This window comes from Ovis canadensis, chromosome 9 (genome assembly GCF_042477335.2).
Source record: "Ovis canadensis isolate MfBH-ARS-UI-01 breed Bighorn chromosome 9, ARS-UI_OviCan_v2, whole genome shotgun sequence".
Taxonomy (NCBI): Eukaryota; Metazoa; Chordata; class Mammalia; order Artiodactyla; family Bovidae; genus Ovis; species Ovis canadensis.
Window position 1 is genome coordinate 67,475,697 of NC_091253.1, and position 23,548 is coordinate 67,499,244.

At 42.8% G+C, this 23,548-nt stretch overlaps 1 protein-coding gene across 2 annotated transcripts in view; it reads right to left on the reverse strand.

The window, feature by feature from the left end:
• Positions 1-20,245, reverse strand: part of PAG1 (phosphoprotein membrane anchor with glycosphingolipid microdomains 1) — a 157,969-nt gene extending 137,724 nt beyond the window's left edge. Inside the window, exon 1 of one of the 2 annotated variants that reach the window (XM_069601086.1) lies at positions 19,732-20,245. The gene's annotated coding sequence lies outside the window, so the exon portion shown is untranslated. The remainder of the gene's footprint in view (positions 1-19,731) is intronic. The other variant, XM_069601087.1, reaches the window with a different exon arrangement.
• Positions 20,246-23,548: the final 3,303 nt, after the last annotated feature.

A 23,548-nucleotide genomic window follows, 5' to 3' on the forward strand; every position in this document is an offset into this window, starting at 1 on the left:
AGGGACAATACCATCAAGAGGCAGGGAGAGGACTGCCATGTGCAAGCCAAGAAGACTCCTCGCAGAAAACCAGGCCTGCTGGCACACTGGTCTTGGACTTCCAGCCTCAAGAGCTGTGAGGATATACATTTCTGTTGTTCAAGCCATCCAATCTGTGGTACTCTGTTATGGGAGCCCTAACAAACTAATAATACAGGATGCCTTCCTTCCCCAAAGTCTGCTGCTGCTAAGTCACTTTAGTTGTGTCCGACCCTGTGCAACCCCACAGATGGCAGCCCACCAGGCTCCTCTGTCCCTGTGATTCTCCAGGCAAGAACACTGGAGTGGGTTGCCATTTCCTTTTCCAATACATGCATGCATGCTAAGTTCCTAAATTCAGGCCCACTGAAACTTTATTATGAAGTTAAATCTCCAGATAAATACACCCAATATGCCATCACCAGAAGAAAATAAAGCGGGAACCTCCCTCACACTCTCAAATGGAGGCAGGTGGGTCACACTGAAGTCAATGTGTTTTCATGCCAGCTTTTACACAAGATCTCTAATTATCAGTGTGCTTTCCACACAGCAACCCTCCTCCACCTCGTCAACATCATTTGCACAACTCTTGGTTCAAGAGCCACTTAAGAAATAAATAACTCATGGCAACTGAAAGCACGATAATTTTCTGTGAGGCATGATGGTCGGGTTTCTAGGTTTATGGTGATTAAAAAATAAAATGCTACTCCTTAAACCTCTTGGCTTCTTTTATGGAGGGGGAAAAAAAAGGCAAAAAGAGACCCAGAAAGAACAATGAAGATCAAATCTCTCCTTTGTAATATACACACCCCTCCCAATTCCAGGACTTAAAATTCTATCTTTAAGAAAGAACATTAAACTTTTCCTCCAGAAAAGTCAGCAAAAATGGACATTTCTGGTTCTGTCCCAAGATGGGATGTACTGGATTTGCAAGAAGGACCATGTTCATTCATGAGATGATTAACCTACAAAAGATTTCTGAAATTTTGCAGAGCTGTTCTTCCCATCTTCACGCAGGCAGCACTGGCTACAAATAAGGGCAGACTGCTTTGCCAGTCACAACATGCATGAGCAGTATGACCCTGGGCCAGAGGCTTAATCACATTGAGTCTGTTTCCCAATCTGTAACCCAGGGAGCATACATTCCTTTTACAGAGCTGTTGTAAGAATTACGTGGGATAGTCAAGTAAGCAGAGCCCCTAGACATAGTATTTCTCAAAAATCAGGTCCATGGACTCCACGCATTAGACACCAGAGGCTTAATGAAGTCTTGCTGAAGTCTTGGCCCCCACTCTCTGTCACTAGACCAGGTTGGGGTCTGGAAGTCAGTACTCTGAACAAGCATTTTAGCAAGTGGACAAAGGCTGGTGATGTCAACAGGCCATGAGGCCCTGTGAATCAGGACAGAGGGCAGAAGAAGAGCCCAAGATCAGCAGTCTAGCATCAAGTCAGCAGGCTGCCCACTGTGCTCTCAGCTAGTCCCCTGGTTCCAGATCCAGACTCCAGCCTGAGGCACTAGAATCCCTGTTCTGATTCAAGTTCACCTTTTGTCCTGCTCTGAAGTGATCTTCCTAAAATACAAATCTGGTCAGTCTGCTCTCTGCCCTCCTCTGACTGCCAGAGTCTGCTCTGGCAAGGCTGGTCTCTGAATTCTGGTCAGCTTTGCCTGTTTTGGTCCCATGTCAGCCTAAATGTCACCTCCTCCAGGGTGCCCTCCCTAATTGCCTAGCCACTCTCAGTAACATTAACATGTTTTACTTTCCTAGAACCTAATACCTGCTGATATTCTCTTGTTTATGTGACTATCTCCTCCCATGAGAAAGTCAGTGCGTGGAACACAGAAAGAACTCAATAAACGCATACTGAATGGATGAACACGTTAACTAATCATTGGCCTGCAGTGCCAGCCTTGGCAAGGCTCTCACTCTGTATGCTGGAGGCAGAAAAAGTGCATTTTTCCATGCAAGACAACAACTGTGGGACAAAGTTTCAATTACATGATATCTGTGCTCAGGGGAAAGTGTTACAGAAATATAATTTCTGTAAACTGATCCTATTAAAGAAAGCTGGCATTTAAGTCATTCCTATATCTTTACAGTAGCCCATAAAGTGAAATATTCCTTTTCTTTCTTTGCACAACTGAATTTTCCAAAAATTTCATGAGACGCCCTTAAAACAGTTAGCTGTGCATCATTAATGCCAAAATCACCTCACTTACAATTTTCTACTTACCGACACAAATAAAAGTATTGTCACAGTCTTTGGAACAAAATATCCCTTAACAAGGGGAAGCAGTAGGGTCCAGAGAGTATGGTAGGCCCACTCCTGTTATAACTGTTCTCAGCTCCTTTAGACAGTGCGGGACAATGGAGCACAGTCCAAAGGATCCTGTGTGCTGCTCCCAGAAAATGGACGTGCATTCTGACCACAGCATGTCTCGAGAAGAGGCTGTATAAAGAGACCTTTATAAAGAAGCCTATTCGAATGCATTTCTGTCCAACTCCGGGACTCATTAATGTGTAAGGAAAGATTTCCGAGACGCATAGGTGCATTAGGAATAAAAGCAAACTCTGAATAGATGACAGTTCCATTTTAGTACCAGCTTCCCCTCTCCCACTAATTCAGAGAAATTACATTCTATACAATAGTTTTCCAGCAAAGACCCTGCCGCCCATCTTTCTCGTAAAGGAAAGGCAAAGTGCAAGTCTCCACTTGGGAACTTTAATAGGTTCTCCTGCGTGTGTGATTGTGGGGAGTGAGTTGCAAGTGAACTAGCAGCAGATGAGGCAGGAGGGCGCCCAGTTTCGGTTTACAGAGTTACACAGAGGAAAAAAGAAAACAGCTGGTTGCAAGGCTGGAAGCAAAAGTTCTGAAAGGAAATCAGGCCCCTGGGTGCCAGTCTCATGAGGAGATAAGCGCAGGCTTCATCCAAAATGGTTTCTGGCCTGCAGAGGCCATGCGGCCACCAGGATATACTAATGAGAACACGGTTTCAGGGGGAGAAGTCGTCACATCAGCTGGGTGTGTGCAGCTGCCCCGTATAGACATCCACACCCTGAGCTGAAACCCAGCATAAACCGGGGATGTTGCTATTGTTTAGTCTCTTCCTGTCCTTTTGTTAAAAGTAGTATTTTTCAAACTATAGTTGATTTACAATGTTGTGTTAATTTCTTAATTTTTACTATACATCAAAGTGATTTAGTTACACACACACATATGTATGTATGCTGCTAAATTGCTTCATTCGTGTCCGACTCTTTGCAATCCCACGGATTATAGCCCACCAGGCTCCTCTGCCCATAGGATTTTCCAGGCAAGAATACTGCAGTGGGTTGCCATTGCCTTCTCCAGTATGTACATATATGTACACACACACAAACACACATCCTTTTTAAATACTCTTTTCCATTATGATTTATCGCAGGATATTGAACATTGTTCCCTGTGCTATACAGTAGGACCTTGTTGTTCATCCATTCTAAATATAAAAGCCTTTAACTGCTCACCCAACTTCTCACTCCATTTCCCCCCAACTCTTCCCCCTTGGCAACCAAACTTCCCTGCTGGTCCTTCCAGTGATTCGATGGCTTGTTACCAATAACAATAAACAGGTGTTGCCGCTTCTACACAGGTGGTTCTCAGTGATGGCTACACTGAGAACCAAGCACCAGCCTGGCAAAGCTGCACCCTCCCCCTGGCACTCCCCCCGACCACAGTATGGTAACCGGTAATCACAATTACTAGAGGCGAGCCCTGGACATCACCAAGGACTAAATCTCTCCAGGTTGTTGGTCACTCAGTCGTGTCTGACTCTTTGTGACCCCATGGACTGTAGCCCGCCAGGCTCCTCTGTCCATGGGGATTCTCCAGGCAAGAATACTGGAGTGGGTTGCCATGCACTTCTCCAGGGGATCTTCCCAACCCAGGGATCAAACCAGGTCTCCCACACTGCAGGCGAAGCTTTTTGCAGTCAGCGTGGAGAACCACTGCTCTAAAAGCCACTGGAGAGAGGGAGAGAGACACATAAGAGGGATCAGAGGGTCCACTCCAACAGAAGGGGGCAGCATCCTCACAGCACAAAGAAGGTGGGGGGCATATTTAAACGAGAAGATGTAGCAGTAACAAGGTGGGGCCCTTGTGTGCTGTCAGCCCTTTGATAACAGGAAATGTGGTAACAACAAGCAATGTTTGAAAACTCAAGAAAGGAAGACGCCTGGCACGAGAAGACAAACTTGTCCTGGCTAACCAAGACAGAACGAGTGGGGCTATTTAAAGCTGGGAGATAAGAGAGAAAACGAATCTTGGGAAGAGGTTGTAAAACCTGTGAGGAAAGTGTTGGCTGAAGCTGGAGAAGGAGGTGTCAACTAAGATGCTCCAGAAAGAAATCAACGCTAGAAAAGGCGGGGTGCGCACTTCCACTGCCAAATGGTAATGACTCAATACCTGTACACATGGATGGTTCCCCTTTAGACAGAAATTTTGGTGTCACCCTTGAAGCAATTAAGAACTTTAAAAAAAAAAAAGAAAGAAAAGAAAGAAAGAGGCAGCAAATTACAGCATGTATGCAAGTGCCCACTAACTTTGGCTCACGTTGCTCTTTAAGAACTTAGTACTGCCTTGATGATGCTTTGAGCCTTAGAAAAGCAAAATTCTTGGATGTCCCTATAAATGTGCAGTTTTTCGCTAATGCAACTCTATACCCTCTTTTTTTTTCTCATTTGCAGAAATGGAGTTCCCTTGTTTATAAATGGGTCCCACAGTCTAGAGTACAATTCTGTTTAAGTAACACCGCTGGAAGGGCATGCTTGCTCACATGCCACAAAAGCAAATGTACATGTTGATCAAAATACTCAATGCTCATTCCACAGCTCATTCTAAAGGAGAAGGCCAGCTAAAACCCACTGCCATCTCAGTTACAATTTCACCACTGGAATCTGGAAATTAACAGAGATGTGAAATTTATGATTAAAAGACTAAGAGGTTTGCTAAATGCCATTAGGCAAATACATTAGATGATTATGCAGGATTTTAAGCATTCTGGAACAAGTCTGAAATATCTTGCTTTAATGGGTATCCTCCTTCTAAGTTGTGATCCCAGTAAAGACCCTTATGTCGTTTTCTTCCTGTCTTCCTTTCTTAGATTCTAAATATCTTCAAGAGAACTGACTCCAGTGGATCCCCTACCTTGGCTTTTCTCTTCTCCTTTAGGTGTTCAGTCTCACAGCCCACGATTTTGTGAGGTGTGATGGTTACCAAGCATGAGTCTGGGGTTGCTGCAGTGATGTCTACCATTGTTACATTTGGATTTTCTTCAAGGCCATCTTTTCTGACCCTTAAAAGCTATCTTCATCATCTGGGACCCTGGACCTGGTGGAGGAGGGGCTGGGCTAGATGAACATGGCTACAATCCAGGCCTAAAGCAGGGAGGTAAAACCACAGACATAAGAGAATGTGGGTCTGGCTGGCCATAACACATCCGTACCTGGCCCTCATCCACTGAAACTGAACAGCTAATCTGGCATTTTGTCAAGTCTGATGGGAAGTTAATGATGTGAAAGAAAGACAAGTATACCCATGGCTAAGCTGTATGAAGCATGTATGTGGCAGAGGAGATGTTGGGGGCGGGGCTGAAGGAGGATGGGACAATTATTTTTGAATGTAATATCCTAGACAGGTTCACAAACCTTTAGCCACAATTTTAAAATGCAAAATTTTGTGAAAACAGAGTGTCTTTGTTATTTTGCTACTAAATGAATTTGTTCCAAACCCTGACCTGAGCTGACAAGTCTTTTTCTGTCCAACTAAATGAGAATATTCATCTACTTTGCTGTAGAAATGGTTGTGTCTCCCGTATGCCACGGGAGTATTACCTAACCTATAGGATGCAAACTGCATTCCCTTTCTGAAAGCTGGATGGATTCTAAAAGACATTTGGCCCCAGAGTGTCAGGCTAAAGAACTGCTGACCTGCATACAACTCCCCAGACAGGCGAGTTCTCCAGATTTAAGCCTTGTATTATTTTCCCACATCATGCAGGTGTTTACCAGACCTCAGCTTTTCAATGATTTCTACAATATTATTTTAGTAGACACATTTACAGGGAACTAAACAGGACAAAGCTAAGAAATAGGCATACCATGTATGATTTCAGATATGCTGCCTTAAACACATGAGCTCATCTTTTCCTCTGTCAACTTTTTCACTGTCTAAGTCTGGGAGTTCTGACCCTGAGCATCCCCAGTCTGGGCCACAGCAGGTGTACTATGCAGGTAGTATGAAAAACATGGTGCTGATTTTCAAAAAGAAGCTATTAAACTGTGTTAATTTTTGTAAAAATGTTTAATTCTTTTAAAATTTTATGAAAAAATTAATATTCCGGGACATCCCTGGTGGTGCAGTGGATAGGAATCCACCTGCCAATGCAGGGGACATGGGTTTGATCCCTGGTCCAGGAAGATCCCAAAAGCCGTGGAACAATTAAGCCTGTGTGCTACAACTACTGAAGCCTGTATGCCGTAACAAAGACCTGGCGCAACCAAAAGTATCATTAATTAAATAAATTTCAAAAATTAACATTCCAAATAAAATGTCCATAGATGTGTCTTTTAGCAAATGGAGACAGACAGTGAGACAGAGAAGAGAAAAAAGACATAAAGATTAGCTCTTGCCTGGGACTGGCAGTGAGAATGCAGAATGAACACAAAGGGGCACAAGGGATCTTTCTGGGGTGATGGAAAAGCCCTAAAACTAAACTGTGATGGAAGTCCCATAACTCTATCAGTTTTCTACAAATCTATGAATTGTACACTTAACATGGGAGAGTTTTATGTCATGTAAATTATACCTTAATGAAGATGTGGAAAAACGAATCCTGAACGTTGGGAGTAATACTGTTTATGTCAACACCTCTTCTTTTGTCCTGATGTTTCAAATTAACACCAGTGCAAACAGGGGAAGAAGGATGCAGTAAATGAGATACATTCCTGATCGTTAAGGGAAAAGGAGAAATTTTGCTCCCAAATGACTAATTTAACATCCAGGCAGCAGAGATGAGTTCTTCTAGATATTTCCCCACATTTAGCAAATGAAATTGAAATTATTTCGAGTTTAACATAACATGTGTGCCTCGCTAATTACAGCATACATCACATCAAACAATAGTATTTTGTTTACCACTCATCCTGCAAAGACGGCAGAAACTCCTGAGGATGATGTCATGGTCTTCCCCACATTTTCAGGACCTAGCAGGTGTTTAATATATGAGTTTATTGAATGGAAGGATCTCTTCATCAGAACCACTGAACACACTTCCATTTGCTTGAACAATATAAAGCAAATTAGAAAGACATTCCCTACTTTGTAGACCAGGGTTTCCCAAGCACAGCACTGTTGACATATTGGCCCCGATAATTCTTCCCTGTGGAGGAGGGCTGTTTGGTGCACTGTGGGATGTATAACAGCATCCCTGGCTTCCACTCGTTTATTAGATGCCAGCAGTAGCCCTTGCATACCCCTCCCCGCCCCACCGACCCCCACCCTCGCCCAACAGCTATGACAACCAAAATGTCCTCTGGGTGGCAAAGTCACTCTTCCTTGAGAACCACAGCTTTAAACAGAAAGAGTATATTGAAGATCAAATCAAACTGTTGTGTTCACGTTTCAGCAGTGCTTTTCATGTTATTACTTCCTAAAGCCAGTGAGAACATCAAAAAGAAAATGCATATGACTAGCAAATGATAATTCTCTGACCATGGGCCTTGGCATTTTATGGGGAGAAGAAAAGTTCTTTTTAATTTCCTTGTAAGTGTGAAGATGCAAAAGGCTTGTTCTGATCCAAGGCTGACAGTTTTCAGGATACGCGGAGCTGGAAAAATCCCTATGAGAAGGGTCCAAATGTCAAATGGCCTATGGCTGTAAAACAGTATAAAAGCAGCATGCTCTTTGCCAGCACTGGGCTGTTTACTATGAACTGTAGCTAGGGGAACAATTTTGAAAATGCTATTGAATATTTATTAAAAGAAAAGGTCTACAATAATGCAGGTCCTGACCAGCTGCTATTAGTAAACCACTCAACCAGTTGGAAAGGTTAAGAACTGTGGTGGCAAAAACCATTAAGTGCAAGTCTGATCCTTTGGCATTTTGTCTTTTCTCAACCACCAGTGCTTAGCAATCCTCTTCCATACACCCTGGCATAAAATCTGAAAAGCTGTTATCCATATTGTATGGTTTAAATGAGTCCCTGAACATTTCAGTTTCAACTCTTACTTTGGAGATATTGGGAATTTCATGCTGATGTTAGACGCTTAAGATGTGTATTTTGGGCAAAATGACTATAATAAAGTACAGCAAAGAAAAAATTATATTACTTGACTGTGTTTCGTTATCAAGATTCATAATACTTTACTGCAAAGCATCATTATTTTTTATTTAGGAAAACAGAGAAATACACTCCTAACCTCAACACTAACAATTTAGGCCCTACTAATGACATCGTTGGTTTCAGCCCCTTCTGGATTTATCAGTCTATCGCATATAAGAAACGGCTATAGCAGACAGTTTAACTGTCAATTCCTAATATCTGAAAAGGAAGCATATCTTTTAAGATTATGTTTGTAAAAATATTTATATCTCTGCATGTCTATTGGCAAACATGAGTAGGTTTAGGATTCTGAAACATTAAGCATATAATTCCTCAATCTGCTAAGAGAAAGAGCATACACAATATGCAAAAAGCCCTCTATTCAAACAAGCTGTGACTGTATACATAACTATGCTATTCAAATTAGACTGCTAATTTAGACATGTTCTATCATGTCAAGTAGATACTAACATAAAAAAAATTCAACAGGAAGAAAAATGAGGTAAGGCAAACTTAATTAGTCTCTTTAGAAAATGAAAACTCCTAGTACATAATATTAAAATACATACTTATGGAAAGATCAGTAGGATTGCAGCTTACTCATCTTGGTGGTGAGTAATAAACACAGTATTGTCAAATCACCTCTACAGGATACTACCTCTGTGCCCTGGATTATCATATTTGCATTTGGATGAAACTGGGACACATGAGGCATGAAATGGCTAAACTAAGTTTCATTTTACCTCATTTGAATTTCCTCACATATTATTATAAAATGCACTAAAATCACACACAAAATACAATATTATTTGATATTATTATTTAAATTCTCATATGGCTATATTGTAATTTCTCAACTGCAATGGACTAAGGCTACTATAATACACCACGTGTAATGATAATTACTAGAACTAATATAGTTGCCTAACATTTTTATAAAACTTAAAAAAAATTATAAGTGCATGGTGATTTTAAAAAATCAGCAGTAATAATAAAGGATCAACCCACCAAATGCCACAAATGTATAAGCCCTTTCGGATTCAATTTTTTTCCACTAAAGCTAAAACGTAAAATTGGCACCATGAAGCTTGAAATTGAGATTTAAAGATAAGCACTGGTACCAGCATTTGCTACTTGCTAGAAGTTGCTTTTATCTGAAAATTGCTATTTAGCAAGGCCCACAGATATTTTTTATGAAATAAATGTAGCATCATAAACTTTTCAAACAGCTGTAAGATTCCATGAACATTTCATGATTCTAAATATTTCTATATACTAATAGTTAATATCTGCCTTAACAGTAGCAAAATTAGGTAAATTTCTGAATATCTGAAGCTAAAATACAAGTTGTAAAACTAAAATAGGCCCTTTCGATTTATCCTGCATAATTTTACACTGCTTAAGAAAAAGACAAATGCTTTAATGCTTTGGCATTAAAAGGGGAACATGATAGCTGCTTTGGCAAGATAAAGCAAGCTACATCACTTAATGTATTTGGAGAATTCAGGAATGATATTATAAAAGGAAAACCAATAGTTTACACTTAATTTGACTGAATTATATCACACACACACTTTTCACCTAAAAAGGCCATTATAACAACTGAAAAACAAATTTCCGTTATACCAGACAGCAAGTTTAACTACAACAGTTTTACAGTTTAAAATGTTGAATGCTTTTCTTTTTAAACTTGCTTTTTAAGAGCTTTTTAAGATAATGAAAGAAAAAGATGTTTGTCTCTAAAAAAAGCTTTCGCCCAGTTGGACTTGATTGCATACATTTGCATAAAGAATCTGTGGTCCATCAAATATAAAGACTGCAGTCAATATAGCTTCCACTATTGGTGCTTTGAGCAGACTAATGAAAAAAAGACTCTTAAATTTTTTTTTAAGTAGCTACCCCCTAATTTTTCTTTAGTAGCTAGTCATGAAGACACAAGCAACATAATGGAGTGGCAAGAAGCCAAAATTTGAAGTCAGAATGCCTTATTCGGGGTCCTAGGAACTCTATCATTTATTACCTATGTTATCTCCCCACAGTCACCTCAGTTCCCTCATCTCTGCAATGGGAATAATTCCACCTTTAGGTCAAAATGAAAGGAGCAAGGACTGATATGCATGATATTAACTAAAACACATGGTAATTATTTTCATCATCCCCTCAATACTCCAGCTTGTCTATGACTTAATGTTGCCTGTTTCTTATAAGGCAAGTGAAAATTACAGGAAACTGTACCTACTATAGGAGAAGGCAATGGCACCCACTCCAGTACTCTTGCCTGGAAAATCCCATGGACAGAGGAGCCTGGTGGGCTACAGTCTATGGGGTCGCTGGGAGTAGGACACGACTGAGTGACTTCACTTTCACTTTTCACTTTCATGCATTGGAGAAGGAAATGGCGACGCACTCTAGTGTTCTTGCCTGGAGAATCCCAGGGACGGGGGAGCCTGGTGGGCTGCTGTCTATGGGGTCGCACAGAGTCGGACACAACTAAAGCGACTTAGCAGCAGTACCTAATATATATGAAATAATCCAGTGAGCCAAAAGGCTCATTAATAACTCTAATGAGAGTGGTTCAAAGGTCCAACCCTCCGAAGATGCTGTAGCCATGAGAAAAACTTATTTTTGTAAACTACCAAATGATGGGTCATCATCACTGTCCCTTTCGGCGTGCTCATCCATGGGCATGACCAGACGTGCCTATTATGAGAACCAAGAATTTTATGTGTCGAGAAAGTAATTCTTTCATTCTTCCCACTTCCCCAAGTGCCCATGTCCTGCTGTTAACGAAGGAGAAAAATGAATGAAAAGGGAAAACAAGAAATGACAATTCTATGCCATAAGCAGCTTGAGATCGAAGATCGTGATTATTCACGATTTTATTTCTTATTTCTTTCCTTTACCCCACTCCCCATCCCTTTTCCACACAGTAGGCTCTTAACACTTCTTCACAAGCCTTGAAAGCTATATGAGACACAGTCACTGCCCTGTGTGTAGTTACAAGCGCGTTAACAGTCAGACTGTTCCTCTGCTCTCTGCCTTTTCTTTGTATTTCACTCATTTTGTCACTTGGCTCCCATTCCATCAAGCACCTCATTCCACTTTGCCTCTGGCGTCTACCACGTTGTGCCCAAGCACTTGCAGATAACTTTTCTCACTTAATCTTACTATCCCCCCATCTCCTTTCCCTCTGCCTGCCGCCTTGGCCTTCAGGCTCCTTGGAAAAGCTATGCCAAACTGAGACAGCATATTAAAAAGCAGAGACATTACTTTGCCAACAAAGGTCCATCTAGTCAAAGCTATGGTTTTTAAAGTAGTCATGTATGGATGTGAGAGCTGGACCATAAAGAAGGCTGAACTCCGAAGAATTGATGCTTTGAACTGTGGTGTTGGAGAAGACTCTTGAGAGTCCCTTGGACCACAAGGAGATCAAGCCAGTCAATCCTTAAGGAAATCAATCCTAAATATTCATTGGAAGGACTGATGCTGAAGCTGAAGCTCCAATACTTTGGCCACCTGATGTGAAGAGCTGACTCATTAGAAAAGACCCTGATGCTGGGAAAGATTGAAGGCAGGAAGAGAAGGGAATGATGGAGGATGAGATGGTTAGATGGCATTACTGACTCAATGTGCATGAGTGTGAGCAAGCTCTGGGAGATACTGAAGGACAGGGAAGCTTGGCGAGCTGCAGTACATGGGGTTGCAAAGAGTCAGATACGACTGAGCAACTGAACAATAACAACAATGCACCTTCTCAGTCAGATTACAACTTCAACAACAACTCCAAATACATAGAAGATTTGAAAACCTGTATCTCCAGCTGAGCCTCTGTCTTAAATTCTAGAACCACAGGCCTGTGCAACTGTCAACAAAATCCCAAGCCCTGGATGTTGCACTGGTCCCCTGTATCATTACACATATCCACACCTGAATGCATTATCTCCCCCTACAAACCACGTCATCCTTTGTATTCACTATCAAGACTTTTGTATTCACTATCAAGAACAACTCTGTCCTTTCAATCACTCAAGCCAGAGCTCTGGGAGTCACCCCTAAAGTCCCCATCCCTTCCTGCTTCTCTTCTCCTTCTCTGTCCCTCCCACCTCCCCATCAGTCTGAGTTCAGACCTTAAATCCATACTAGGATTCAACAGCTTTTGCACACACTGCTTTTTTCCACACAGCCATCCTCACATCCCATCCATTCTCTACAACACACCAGACTGATCCTTGTAAAAGAATGGCCTGAAATGCTCAAATTCATCTGGACCAAATATGGCCTACAAGACCTTTTCCAAAGTGGCTCCAGCCTCCACTCTCCGTTTCCAGCCCCACCTACTGCCCCTCACGTGCACCTGCCACAGGGAAAAACCAGCTGTCTCATAGACACACCACACTCTTTGGCGTCTTCACTGCACCGTTCTCCCTGGTCTCTCTGCTCAGAAAGATTTTTGCCATCCCACTCCTATCCTCAGCTGCCTGGTCCCTTCCAACTCACTCTTTCAGACTCAGACCCTGCCCTATTCCCTAGGGGTAAGTCATCTCTTTGGAGTCAGGTACCCCTAATAGAGCCCAGCATCTTTTATATACTGGTTAAAACTGGAGTTAAGCATCATTTCCCCTCCCAAGACTGAGAGTTTTGAAAGATGTGAAAGGAATCCTCTTACGTCTGAGGTTTCATTATCCAACACTATGCCTTGTATATCAATATATATCTGGTGAATGCATAAATGAGTAAAAACCAGTCCAATTAAGTTTGACTTGAACACTGCCAAGCTGCTAGTGGCTGATTATGTGTGAATGAGAGGCTCACAGCTCTTTTTAAAAGAGGTCACGGAAAATATCATAAGGCCACTCTGGCTGCAATTCCCAAGTGTTGAATACAGAAGTCGCGGTGTTCCCCTGTGTGGCCATGTTACAGACTGGCTCTTTTACAGTTTTGTTTTGTTTTTTTGTCTTGTGTGGTTTTATTGCCTGTGATCTATAACATGCAGTACTTCAACATTAAAGTCTCCCAAAAGCTTCAGCAAGTTCATCCACACGGGGGTGATGGAAAAGTGAGTACGGGTCAGGGTGAAAGGCCAGAGTGAGTGGAAGCAACATTAACAGCAATGAACTGAGTCACAAATACCTCAAGACCTGAATCTCAACGACCCATGTGAATGCCCTTTATTCCTTAGGGAACAAATTCACAGGAGAGCTTCCATATGCAACCCTGGAGCTCCCTGAAGACTGAAATAACAGATGTAGCAGTGTTGAGTAGTCCCAGCTTTTGGTCCTTTTAGAAAATCAACTGAAGTTGATCACTTACAAACGAACACTAGAACAAAAGATGCAGGGACTGGGTCCTATGAAATTAAACCAAAGTACAAAGCTACTGTTGGTCAAATAAAACACTTGAAAAAAAAACAAAAACTTGCCTACCCCCTGAGGTTCACAGGGTTTCAAGCGCTCTGCAGTTTAGTAGGCACGCACCCCAATCAGGCCAACCTTCCCTGTCCTCTACCATAAAACCCACACGTAGAAAATTTAATTTTTCTTAAGTTTTTAATCACTCACAGACTTGAAAATTATACAGTCCTATAAAACCAAGAAGGAGGAGTAGGTTAGACATTAACATACCAAATATTATAACAATGACAACAACAAATATAGTAACTGAAAACCCAAGAGATATGAAGAACTTTTTAATAGATTTTTAATTTTTTTAATGGATTTAAAAAATTGTTTTATTTGGGGGAAAAAAATGCTCCTTACAAAAGTGTCACTGCAAATTACAGAGACTCTGCAACAAATATTGGCTCCAGTGTGAAATCGTGAGAAAATAGAGGAGGTGCCGTTTACGGTAAAGGGTTTTGAAAATACTGGACATTGGTTTTAAATTCTGCCCTTTCCCGCTGCACTTCGAGTGCAGTTAGAAAGAATAGGATGCAGACACAGAAGATATGACACAATGGTCATTTTCTGAGACAACTTGCTTGCACCTTACTTTTGAGACACACATGTTCATTTACTTAAAAACCACAGTCTCACTGTGACACATGACATCCCTACAGTAATGTTCCTTGCTGATTAAATAAATTTTTGATTTACTTTTTAGAAATCACCTGAGAAAGTCTCAGGTTGCTCTTTCTTGGATGAGAATGATGCAGCTGCTACTGCTAAGTCGCTTCAGTCGTGTCCGACTCTGTGCGACCCCATAGATGGCAGCCCACCAGGCTCCCCCGTCCCTGGGATTCTCCAGGCAAGAACACTGTAGTGGGTTGCCCTTTCCTTCTCCAATGCATGAAAGTGAAATGGGAAAGTGAAGTCCCTCAGTTGTGTCCGACTCAGCGACCCCACGGGACTGCGGCCCACCAGGCTCCTCTGCCCATGGGATTTTCTAGGCAAGAGGACTGGAGTGGGTGCCATTGCCTTCTCCGAATGATGTAACTATGTGACATCAAACACAGATAACGTTTGCAAGCTTCTTCACTGCATCCTGTTATCAGTGGATGGCTGTATGCTTCCTATTTCACAATGCTAACATGTGGGTTTCTTTTCTGAGATCATTGAATGAAACTAAGCTTTAAACTCTTCCTCCACAAAGATCTAGAAGACCGTGCGCACAAACCTTCAACCATCCCTTCAGTTCTCTCCCAGGGTCACTGTGGGGATGGAGTGAGACTGAATAGGATTATTTCAAGAAGCACAATACAAGACATCTATGCAACAAAGCTGGACGATATGAAGGCTCCCAAATTACGCAGTAGAACACTAGGCCTCATAGACTCCTGGGATCCACTCCTGGGTCTGAAACTCACTAATGTGCTCTTGGACAAGTGCTCTGATCTTTCTGCTTGTACAAAAAATGATAACAAAGTAACTGCATAAGGTCATTGTGGGGATTCAAGTAAATCATGTATGTAGTTCCTAGCACGGCAGCCAGCACACATAAAGGTTCTGTGTTAGCTATTCATTCCATCCAGTAAGGATGTGGCAGACAAATCGTGGAGCTGTCTGTCCCCACAATCACCCCCACCCTCAAATTCAGCAGCATCCCAGCCTTGAGGGGCTGTCTCTACCATGTTGCACACGCACTGTTTATCTGGAGAACTGGTATCACCTTCCACGTGTTTCTCCCAGATGTCTGAGGCCAGAGCCTTAGAAATACAATCAGCCCCCAACTCTCCAAGCCTACAGGGAAGATAATTCAAAACAGGAGAGATGATTGGAAAGAGTAAATGGTCTTCATTCATTTTATTCATACCATAATTAGCCTGCATTTCTGGTACTTATATCTTCTGACAGCTGGATGTTGGAAGAAAGTTGTCTGGAAACAGAGGTGGTCGCAGACAAGCCAACAGTTAACAGGGACAAGAAATTTGCATAGGGACACTATGCAAATTCTAAAGAATTAGTTGAAAGTAACTTCTGGCCCCAACTTGAGTCACAGAAGTGACTGAGGAAGACTTGTATTATCAAATCACCCAGAGCAGAGGAACATCTGAAATATGAAAGCACTTGAAAGAGTAAAGGGAATATCTGTGCTCTGGCAGGAGGGCTAAAACTGAAGTAGAAGATATTTCAGAGAGAGGTGGAAAGACTCAGCTGATGGCAAGGACCCTTTCTGACACCCTCCTGGAACCTTGCACCCAAGGACTTTAAAATTTTTTAATTGACATATAATTAACATGCAAAATCATATTAATTTTAGGGGTATGACATAATGAATCAACATTTGTATATATTACAAAATGGTCAAGATGAGTCTAGTTAACATCCATCACCAAACATAGCTAAAAATAATCTCATATGAGAACTTTTAAAATCTACTCTCTTAGCAACTTTCAAATAGGCAATACAGTATTATTAACCTTAATCACTATGCTATACAGAGAATTTTTGATTCAAAAAAGCCAAGGCAGAATATCTGTCTTGAAGCACCTTTCAGTAGCAGGTTTAATTAAATATTAAATCAGTCTGTAAGCTGCCCGTGGCCTATGTGCCCGTGATAGCAATTACATTTTAATATCTAGAAAATGAGTTAATATTTACCAAGGGCCAGAATACTGTGTAGATCTGGATGATACTCTGAGGAAGCCACAGGAAAAAAAGTAACTTTTCAATCATTCTCAACTTTTAAAAGTCAAATAAGATGCTCAACAGGCTGTGGACCAGAGTTTTAACAAAGTGCAGTCCACCAGTCCATGGGCAATAGGTTCTAGGACCCCCGAGGATACAAAATCAGTGGATGCTCAAGTTCTTTATATAAAATAGCATTATATCTGCATATAACCTTAAAGTACATTCCCTCACATACTTCATCGCTAGATCTCTTATAACACCTAATACAATCTAAATGCCACGTTAACATAAATATGTAAATGCTATATAAATAGCTGCTGGAGCAAAGTAAGTTCAAAGTAAGTTCTTGGAACTTTCTGGAATTTTAAAAAATATATTTTCAACCCATGGTCAGTTTGGATATGGAAGGCCGACTGGACAGCTCACACATGACCCCTGAAACTGCTTCTGACCACACTGTACTAAGGCCCAGAGGAAGCATGCTTATTTAACATGAAATATAAATTATTGCCATTTCTGAACATACAGTACAATATGCAGCAAAGTGTGTGCTCTCTCTCTCTCTGCCCCAGAGGTTCTCTCCAGCTAGGACTGAACTCATGCTCACAGATGACTCCAATTGCAGATGAATGACCTGCTTGTGGTGGTTCACTAGGCTGTGTGGATCCCGCAGCTTCATCAGCAGACAGCAAACAAACCTGGGAGGAGCGGCCTCCAGCAGGAACCCAGGAACCGCAACACACCACTCTTTTTCTCAATTCTCTGAATATATGAGCATGAAAGGAAAAAGCAATGGAATCCACTTCAAACCAAAGGATAAAACCCATTTCACCTGCTGGTATCTCTACTGTGTGCTAAGACAGACAAGCCTTTTAACGATAATTATGAGAATAATAACAGCTCCCAGTCATGGAGAACTATGCTGTGAGTTAAGCACTCTGCATACTTTACAGCTTAATGTAAATTTCCTCATCTGTAAGTGAAAGATAAGAACAAACCTATTTTATTATGTTATTATGAGGATTCTAGGAGAAGAGAAGAAAAAAGCACTCTGGAAGTTGAGACAGTAGGGCCAAAAAGGATAGGGTTTGAGACAGACAGACATGGGTTAAAAGCCCAAATGTGATTTCTATGATTTGATCTTGCTGAATTCCAGTTTCCTCTTCTCCAAAGTGGAGATGAAGCCACCACCTTGAAAAGGAATCGAAAGAGACGATTGGTCAAATACCAGCTGGTGTCTACATTACCAGGAGGTGTTCAATAAATGCTTATACCCTGTATCCTATGATACATGCGAACAGCTTCTGTTAACCTCTGTCTGCAGTCATTCAGTCATTCAATGTCAAGAGTATCCACAGAAGCACTTCCTTTAGTAACAGTGATAATTTTACCCAGTTTAATTAAGTCAGACACTGGTTTAACAGCTTTACATCTATGAACTCATTTAATCATCATCACAATCCAGGGAGGCAGGTACTGTAATCCCCATCTTACAGACAAACAAACTGAGGCACAGAGTTCAGGTAACATGCCCAGGCTCAAAGAGATGGTACCTGAGTTAGCAGCAAGTCTCCCTAGCCTGTCCTCCTAACCTTGATGTGACAGAGTATATGGGGGTCAACCTGTTTGAGCTGCTATGCTTGGATATATATCTTGAGATAAGCAATGGATGCTGTCACCACCAACTACAATGTGTTGAATAACTTATCAACTTCTGAAATAACATTTTGTGTATTTTCTTAGAATTCCTTAAAATACTATGATTTTAAATGAGATGCCTATAACTAGTTCATCTTGTTCCATGTGCCAGAATACTATAAATAAATGTGCTTCTTTTTCTAAGGAGCACCTAAATAAATCTCACATTAAACTACAATCCTGAGTTTTGCAACACAAGTCTAAATCAAAAGAAGATACATTAGGGCAGTCTGAATGTTATCTGTTTTATTAAACTAATGACTTCCATACCAAAAAAATCTGAATATTCTCCTTATTGCTAATATTCATGTCTTCACAGTCATAGCAGTACTGTATGGTATTTCAAACTATCCTTTTTACAAATTTAATCAACTCAAATATTAAACATCAATGATGATAATCTATTTCTCTGCTTAAGAGGGGGGAACAGATGAGAGAGAAAGGTTAAAGAATTCTAGAATTCTATCCTTCAAAGTAGGACAGGGCACCTACCTATAAACCATGCTCTTTGTTTATTAAGATAATTAAGCCTAACACTACACTTAACTTACAGACTCAACAATTGTCTGGCATGAACAATTTCCACTTTTTCTAAAACAAAGGGGATGTGTTCAAAGGAGTCCTCTGCAAGCTCCCTGTACAATGCATGCTATTTTAAAACATGATTTATGTGTCTAATTCCTGGAGCTGCCTTGAAAAATATACTGGGTTTTTCTTTGCATGCACCTTATTAGGAGAAGACACTCCAATCTGAAGAGTGCACTCTGTTTCAGACTGCAGGGCGCTATATCATGTCAGCATTTTCATTAAATACGTTCAAGCTGGACCTTAAACAAATGGAAGGGAGAATCACAGCTGCAGCCACTGCAGAGAGACACACTTATCTGGCCAGGAGGCTTACATAAGAGGTGCAGGACAGTCAGGGTGAAACCAAAGTGTCATCATCTGAACACGACTGCTTTGAGATTTGCTCACATTCTTCACATAAATGGAATCACATAACACTGAGCGGATTTCTCATTTTATTTGCCTTATAGCACAAAACTGTAGGTTGACATATTAAGTTGTTTTCCCCTAAAGGATTGGGCTCTAATTAGGGAAACGTTGGGAACTTCTGCCTAGAGGGTAAGTGGGATGCGCGGGAAGCCTGGAGGCCGGAGAAGGAATGATTTAGCCTCCATCCCTGAAGACCTACCGCATCCAAGAATATTACTGGAGTCACTCCCCTGAGGACCTGGGACGGAGGTGACAAGAACCCCCTACCTCCTGTGTGTGTGTGTGTGCGCGCGCACACACACACACACACAGAGTCAAGGAGCTCGGAATGAGCAATCAGCAGCAGGCGAAATGCCCTCGGAGCACCTGTCCTCTCACAGCACATTTCCAACTGGCACGTTCAGCAGAGACTGGAGCCAGCCCGCCAGGGACGGCTGCCTCTCCCCGCGTACCCTGTCCGCGGCTTCGCTTTCTCAACTCCCCAAGCTGGAGCCCCGCTAACAAAAGGTGCTTCCCACGACGTGAAGATAATAAAAACAAACCTCCCCTTCCCGCGGCGCAACCCTCCAACTTTAGAAACTACAGTCAACTTACTGGGATGCAGGCGACAGGGAGCCTTCAAGGGGGACCGCGCTCCGGCTGCGCAGAGCCCCGCTGGCCCCGCACTGCCCCGGCGGCTGCGGCGGGTGCGGGGCGAGGCGCTGCCGTTCTGCACCAGCCGCCTCAGCTCCGCGGTGCCCGGAGCCCGGCACTCGCTGGGACGCACCGCCTGGCGGCAGCGGCGACAACGAAAACTACACGGGTCCGCGTGGTCCCGAGCGCTGCCGCAGCCGCCCGCCCCGGAGTGCAGCGCTCCGAGCCCCTGGTGCGTGTCTCCGGCTCCGAGGGAATCGCGGCTCTACAAGAAAGGCGGCCGGGGAAAAGCCGAGGCGTTGCTGCCGGGAGAGCCGCCAGCCCGCTCCCAAGCGGTCGGTTACATCGCGGGCGCGGCGGCAAGTGAGCCGGCGAGCAAGCACCGCAGTTCGCACTCGCATCCGCGCCACGGAGAATGACAAGCTCCGAGGCGGTGCAGCCGTGCGGGGCGCGGGGTGCCACTGCGCATGAGCCCGGCTGGCTGCGGCACGTCACGGGGGGGCGGGACGAGGAGGGGTGGGCGGGACGAGAAGGGGCGGGGAGGGGGTGAGCCGGGCGGGGCCGGGTGGGAGAGAGACGCCCAGCTACCCCGCGGGAAGGTACAGGAAGTCTGCCGCCTGGGGTTCTGCTAACCTAAAGCTGTTGTGGTTGAACTTGTTTGCTCCAGAGTCCATTGTCCCTTAAAAACTAATGTTTACTCTAAGTGATCCTCTAGGGCTCTGGGCAAACCTACAAAAGTCAGTTTAACTCATGTTAAGGTTTAACCTTAAGGAGCTGGGATTTAGGGGACAATGTACCTTGGCTGTACATTAAAATAACTTACTGAGCTAATAGGAGCCCTTTTGCCCCGGCCGCACCCCAGAATCCAGAATAGAACGTACGTGAGAATCTCTGGTTGGGGCCCAGCTATTATTAGGCTGTAAAGCTTCCCAGTTGAGATCGAGGTACAGTAGAGCTTCTTAAACCTTTAATGTGTGATAGAATCTTCTGGAGATTTTCTTAAAATGCAGGTTTGTATTCAGTGAGTTTGGGCACTGTGGGAAGGTTCTACATTTCTAACAAGCACTATTGATATCAGTGCTGCAGGTCTGGACCACCCCATCTTTACTACTCAAGTGTGGTCTAGAATCTAGAACAGAGTTTTCCTTCTGCATGAGAATCACTTTTGTAGCTATCTGAAAATATCTCCAGGCCTTATCTTCAGTGGTTATGGCTCAGCCCTGGGCAAAGGTGGGACTCTGGAATTTCATTCCTAAGGAGCACTGTGATGAGTCCGATTGAGGGTAAAGCGTCTGCCTACAATGTGGGAGACCCGGGTTCGATCCCTGGGTCGGAGATCCCCTGGAGAAGGAAATGGCAATCCACTCTAGTACTCTTGCCTGAAAAACCCCATGGACTGAGAAACCCGGTAGGCTACAGTCCATGGGGTCGCCAAGAGTCCGACATGACTGAGTGACTTGACTTCACTTCAGATTATTAGACCAGCAATTACGAGTTTGGAATAGACCTTTGAAGTGGGAAGCACCAAGCCTGGTGTTGAACTCAGGACATCCAAGTCCAAGTCTGACTCCCAAGTCCAAGTTCAGCTCCAAGCCCAACTCCCACTGAAGCTTTATATGATTATTCCAAATTTTCTGTAATTATTATGCATTACTTAAGAAAAATATATAAATCACACTACATACACAACACACATGCTGTATTCCTTACACATATCACAGACCAACTCTCACATCCATACATGACCACTGGAAAACCATATCCTTGACTAGACGGACCTTAGTCGGCAAAGTAATGTCTCTGCTTTTCAATATGCTATCTAGGTTGGTCATAACTTTTCTTCCAAGGAGTAAGCATCTTTTAATTTCATGGCTCCAATCACCATCTGCAGTGAGTTTGGAGCCCCCCAAAATAAAGTCTGACACTGTTTCTACTGTTTCCCCATCTATTTCCCATGAAGTGATGGGACCAGATGCCATGATCTTCGTTTTCTGAATGCTGAGCTTTAAGCCAACTTTTTCGCTCTCCTCTTTTACTTTCATGAAGAGGCTTTTCAGCTCCTCTTCACTTTCTGCCATAAAGGTGGTGTCATCTGCATATCTAAGGTGATTGATATTTCTCCTGGCAATCTTGATTCCAGCTTGTGCTTCTTCCAGTCCAGTGTTTCTCATGATGTACTCTGCATAGAAGTTAAATAAGCAGAGTGACAATATACAGCCTTGATGTACTCCTTTTCCTATTTGGAACCAGTCTGTTATTCCATGTCCAGTTCTAACTATTGCTTCCTGACCTGCATATAGGTTTCTCAAGAGGCAGGTCAGGTGGTCTGGTATTCCCATCTCTTTCAGAATGTTCCACAATTGATTGTGATCCACACAGTCAAAGGCTTTGGCACAGTCAATAAAGCAGAAATAGATGTTTTTCTGGAATTCTCTTGCTTTTTCGATGATTCAGCAGATGTTGGCAATTTGATCTCTGGTTCCTCTGCCTTTTCTACGCATATCATTAAAGGAGGCTTAAATCTGGCCTGGGAAGAAGGTTGATTAGGAGGGGAGGTGTGGGTGTAGAGAGCAAAGTGATGGAGTAAGAAATGCTAGATGGCCTGTTGCATAGTGCACATAGAGGGAAGGATGCATGGAGAGAAACAAACCCTGGACTCAACCTAGGTCCTGGAAAAGTGACTTGGAGAAGACTTGGTCTCCTGGACCAAGGACCAGACTTGGTCTCCTGATCGGTACCATCAGGTGAAACTCAGTGTTCCCGAACATTTGAATGTATGACAAGTCATGTACATTACCTCACTGAAATCTCACAATGGTCTTGTAAATTGAATATTAAAAAAAGTATGCTCATTTTACTAATTTTAAAAAATTGCCTTGCTCACACAATGGAACTTGAATGAGACGACAGATCTGTGTGTTAGATGCAGCTTCTACAACTCTAAGAAAAACGAGTAAGCTCTTATAAGGAAAAAGGTTTCTGTTTATTATTCACATCTGATTAAGGTTGTGCCTAAGTTCTGAGTTAGCAAATGTTTCATTTTTGGAGAGAAGAAATCCGTTTTGCATCTTCACCCCAGTTTTGCAGCTGCACAAATTGGGATGCAAAAGGTTGTCCTAACAGCATCTCAAGAGCTTCCCTGGTGGCTCAGATGGTGAAGAATCCACCTGCAATGCCAGAGACCTGGGTTCAATTCTTGGTTCAAAAAGATCCTCTGGAGAAGGGCATGGTAACCCACTCCAGTAGTCTTAGCTGGAGAATTTCATGCATAGAGGAGCCTGGCAAGCTACAGTCCATGGACTTGAAAAGAATATCACCTCCTCCCTGAGCCTCCATCCCTCCCAGCCACCCCCAATTGACTTTGAGTTCTCCAGTGGCTTAAATGGTAAAGAATCTGTCTGCAGTGCGGGAGACCCTGGTTTGATTCCTGGGTCAGGAAGATGCCCTGGAGAAGGAAATGACAACCCATTCCAATATTCTTGCCTGGAGAATCCCATGGACCGAGGAGCCTGGTGGCCTACAGTCCATGGGATTGAAAGAATTGGACATGATTGAGTGACTAACACACTCACTCAACATCATCTCAGTTTTAGGATGTTACAGTTGCATAGTGCAGGCTTCACTGAGAGCTTCAAAAAGCAACACTCACGTTTTCTGGTGACAAGCATGATCACCATCCTTATTTTATCCAGGGCTAACCCTGGGTTGGGAAGATCTCCTGGAGAAGGAAACAGCAACCTTCTCCAGTATTCTTGCTGGGAAAATCCCATGGATGGAG